This window comes from Arachis ipaensis, chromosome B09, assembly GCF_000816755.2.
Source record: "Arachis ipaensis cultivar K30076 chromosome B09, Araip1.1, whole genome shotgun sequence".
Taxonomy (NCBI): Eukaryota; Viridiplantae; Streptophyta; class Magnoliopsida; order Fabales; family Fabaceae; genus Arachis; species Arachis ipaensis.
Genome location: NC_029793.2, coordinates 129,406,354 through 129,411,497, shown reverse-complemented (window position 1 = coordinate 129,411,497; position 5,144 = coordinate 129,406,354).

Here is a 5,144-nt window from a genome sequence, read left to right as displayed (position 1 = left end):
CATTACCACTGTTTTTCTTTGTTGCTTGAGGACAAGCACCCACTTTAAGTTTGATGTTGGAGGCTATGCTCTACATAGCCTAAAAGATGATGAAGAGGGAAATGGCTACCAGGATAATCAAGGTGGTTGACTTCCTTTCATTCTATTTCCCCTTCCGCTCTTATTTTGTTATCTCCTATTTTCTGTTGCTTTGAGTGCCTGCATGATTTTTAGCATTTTCATTTTCTAGGTTTAGTTTAATTATATTTTTTGTTTTTAAATTAAAAAAAATGTGTCTCATGTACCACTCACTGAGCTTGAAAATCAAAAGAAAAAGAAAAAAAAAGTGATGTATTGCATGAGAAATTGAGTTATGTTTAAGAGTAGTCTTATTTACTTAAATTTGGTGGTGTTATCTATGATTCTGAATGCATGATATGAATAGTGCATATTTGAATTTGAATCAAAGGATGTTGGTGCACGAGGAACATGAATTTAAAGAACTATTATGAATTCTCTGAGTTAAACAAAAGCTTAATCCTTGAAGCAAAAGAAATAGTAAAAAGAAAATAAAGAAAACCAATGTCCAAGGCTCTGAGAATCAATGGCTAGGAAGGTCAAATATGATTAAAAGCTCAAAGAGTTATTTTCCTAGCCATATGCTTGTGGTCTGAATGTGTCAAGTAACCCTTGAGACAGAGCACTAAGAGTCGAGATCAAGTGTATTTAACAGAGTATGCCAAAGGCTTTGAGCACCACTTTCTGGGAGTAACTGAAAGAAAAATCAAAACTCAAAGAGAGTTCCCTAGATAAGTGCTTGTGGTGTTTTTGTGTTAAATAAAGCTTGAGACAAAGCATTTAAAGTCACAGCTAGACTCAAGGTGCAAAGCACCAAAGAAAAGAGAATGAAAGAGAAGTTGCTGTGTTCAAGGATTAATCCAAAGTAAAAAGGCCAGAGAATTCATACTATTATCCAGATACTAATTCTGAATGACAGTGACATTCCTCAGATTCAAAGGATAGTGAGATGCCAAAACTCAGAGTTTTAGTGTTATAAACACCACTTTGAGACAGACAGGAGTTTAATTAAGCACTCACCTCTCATACAAATTCACATCCTAAGTTTGTATTAGTTTTAGTTGCTTGAGGACAAGCAAAAATTCAAGTTTGGTGTTGTGATGCATGAGCATCTTTCCTATCTTTTCCTAGTGAATTTGCATTCGAATTTGTTAAGTACGCCACTACTCGACATTTAGCGCCAAGCCCACGTCTCACAATTCCACGGAAGACTTATTTGGTTTTTAATTTAATTATTAAATTAAGAAAAGATAATTATATGGTTTTAGAATTTTAATTTTAGATCAATTAGGATTAGATATAAAAGGAGAAAAGATTCAGCCCTTCGGGTTCTCTTCTCTTTTTCTTCCTCATTATGCACTTTTACACTTTTTACTCTAGATTTTTCTCTGAGCCATGAGTAACTAAACCTCTATTGTTAAGGCTAGGAGCTCTGTTTATTTTAATGAATTAACACTATTGTCATTCTATTCTTAATTAATGCATTGTTTTAAATTCAAGGATTTATTTCGTTCTTTGGTGCGGAATTTATAACCCACAAACTAACCGGCAAGTGCACCGGGTCGTACCAAGTAATACCTTACGTGAGTAAGGGTTGATCCCACGAGGATTGATGGATTAAGCAACAATAGTATTTGATAGCCTTAGTTAGACAAACAGAAAATAGTGTTTAAAAGTTCAAAAGCATTAATTAATAAATTTAGATGTTTGAAGACAGGCAGGTGAATAAGTTGGGAATAAAATATTGAGAAATAGTTAAGGTTTCAGAGTTATCTATTTTTCTGGATTAATTTTTCTTACTAACTATTTTAATCATGTAGGATTTAATTTATGACAAACTCTATGTGACTAGACCCTAATTCCTTAGACCTTCCTAGTCTCCTCTAAAATTCATCAACAGCCAATTCCTTGGTCAATTAATTCCAATTAGAGGGTGATGATCAAATTCCAGTTTATATACCACAAAAACTCTAATTACCCAAAAATAAAAGGATTATATGTCACGTATCCCGCTAAGTCCAGATAATTAAAATTTAAGAGAATATGTTTTCAAGCTGTTGTTCAAGTAAAGAGCTTTTCCAAGTTTTACAAGAACTCAAATAGAAAGAGGGTCATACTTCCGTTCCACCCAAATTCATAAGATAAAGAGCAAAAACAATTCTTAAATTATAAATCCATACATAAATTAAAATAGAAAAAGCAATAAAATCAATCCATATAAATAAACAGAGCTCCTAACCTTAACAATGGAGGATTAGTTGCTCATGGTTCAGAGTAGAAAACTAGAATTGTAAATTATAAATTGGAATAATGTTGAGCTGGTCTCCCACTGTTAACTAATTGGGATCCTTTTATATCTAATCCTAATAATTTAAAATCTATTATCTAAAACTAAAATAATATCTTTTCCTTAAAAGATAATATTTGAATTTAAATTTGAATTAATTAACAAGTCTTCAGCTGATGGGTGGGGACCACTTGCTTTGTCCATTCTGCAGCTTCTAATCTGTATTTTCTGGGCTGGAAACTGGGTCAAAACAGCCCAGAAATCACTCCCAGCATTTTTCTACATTTTCTGCACGTGGTGCATGTCACCCGTACGCGTTAGTCACGCGTACGCGTCGATGGTCTTTTTTCGCGAGTCACGCGGACGCGTCGGTCACGCGCACGCGTCACTGTGTAAATCTTCAAATCACGCGTACGAGTCAGTCACACGCACGCGTCGCCATGGAAAGCTCCAAATCACGCGTATGCGTCAGTCACGCGTACGCGTCGCTCCTCGCTGCCATTTCCTTTGATTTTTGTGCTGCAGAAACTCCATCAAATTTCGCCGAATGCTACCTAAAATAAACAAAATTGCACAAAACTCAAAATAGCATCCATAGTGGCTAAAATATAATTAATTCTTGATTAAACTCAACAAATTACATGCAAATTCACTAGGAAAAGATAGGAAAGATGCTCACGCATCACAACACCAAACTTGAACTGTTGCTTGTCCTCAAGCAACCAAAACTAATATAAGCTTAGGATGTGAATTTGCATGAGAATGAGAGTTTGATTAAGCTCATGTCTCTTCTTATAGTGGGGTTTACAACTGCAATCCTGAATAGTTTTGGCATCTCACTTTATCCTTTGAAGTTCAGAATGATTGGCATCCATAGGAACTCAGAATTCAGATAGTGTTATTGATTCTCCTAGTTCAGTATGTTGATTCTTGAACACAACTACTTTATAAGTCTTAGCCGTGACCCTAAGCATTTTGTTTTTCCGTATTACCATTGCATTTGAATAAATGAGACTACTCTAAAGATTAAACTCAAATTCTCATGCACTACATCTGTTCTTCTTTCTTTTTGATTTCAAGCTCAGTGGGCAATACATGAGACATCTTTCAGAATTAAAGTACTTAACATAAAATTAAACTAGAACATATGAATTTACTAATAAAGGATCATGCAATAAACAAAACAAAGTAGCAGGAAACTAGAACATAACATAATAAAAGCGGGAAGGAAAAAATGAAAGGAACTCAACTGGTATGCAAAATTGCTACTCAGGTTGTGAACTGTTATTCGAAATTGATTCCCTGGCAATGGCACCAAAAACGGATGCACATGACCATGGTCTGAACATATCTTCACAACTTCGCATAACTAACCAGCAAGTGCACTGGGTCATCCAAGTAATACCTTACGTGAGTAAGGGTCGAATCCCACGGAGATTGTCGGTATAAAGCAAGCTATGGTCACCTTGTAAATCTCAGTCAGGTGGATATCAAATGGTTATGGAGTTTTCGAAAATAATATAATAAAATAGGGATAGAAATACTTATGTAATTCATTGGTAAGAATTTCAGATAAGCGAATGGAGATGCTTTCGTTCCTCTGAACCTCTACTTTCCTGCTATTTTCATCCAGTCAGTCTTACTCCTTTTCCATGGCTGGCTTTATGTGATACATCACCATTGTCAATGGCTACTTTTGGTCTTCTCTCGGGAAAATGATCCAAATGCCCTGTCATGGCACGGCTAATCGTCTGGAGGCATCACCCTTGTCAATGGTTTCATCTTATCCTCTCAGTGAAAAATGGTCAACGCACCCTGTCACGGCACGGCTATTCATCTGTCGGTTCTCGATCATGCTGGAATAGAATTTACTATCCTTTTGCGTCTGTCACTACGCCCGGCAATCGTGAGTTTGAAGCTCGTCACAGTCATTCAATCATTGAACCCTACTCGGAATACCACAGATAAGGTTTAGACCTTCCGGATTCTCTTGAATGCCGCCATCATTCTAGCTTACACCACGAAGATTCTGATTAAGAGATCTAAGAGATACTCATTCAGTCGAAGGTAGAACGGAAGTGGTTGTCAGGCACGCGTTCATAGGGAATGATGATGATTGTCACGTTCATCACATTCAGGTTGAAGAGCAAATGAATATCTTAGAAGCGAAACAAGATGAATTGAATAGAAAACAGTAGTACTTTGCATTAATCTTTGAGGAACAGCAGAGCTCCACACCTTAATCTATGAAGTGTAGAAACTCTACCGTTAAAAATACATAAGTGAAATTCCAGGCATGGCCGAGAGGCCAGCCCTCAAACGTGATCTAAGATAGCATACCACTGATCAAAGATACCTAATACAACTGTAAAAGGTCCTATTTATAGTAAACTAGCTACTAGGGTTTACAGAAGTAAGTAATTGATGCATAAATTCACTTCCGGGGCCCACTTGGTATGTGCTTGGGCTGAGCTTTAACTTTCCACGTGCAGAGGTCATTTGTGGAGTTGAACACCAGGTTTTGATCCATTTCTGGCGTTCAACTCTGGTTTTTGATCCCTTTCTGGCGCTGAACTCCAGAATTGAGCAGAGAGCTGGCGTTAAACTCCAGTTTACATCGTCTAAACTTGGGCAAAGTATGGACTATTATACATTGCTGGAAAGCCCTGGATGTCTACTTTCCAACTCAATTGGAAGCGCGCCATTTCGAGTTCTTTAGCTCCAGAAAATTCATTTTGAGTGCAGGGAGGTCAGAATCCAACAGCATCAGCAGTCCTTCTTCAACCTCTGAATCTGATTT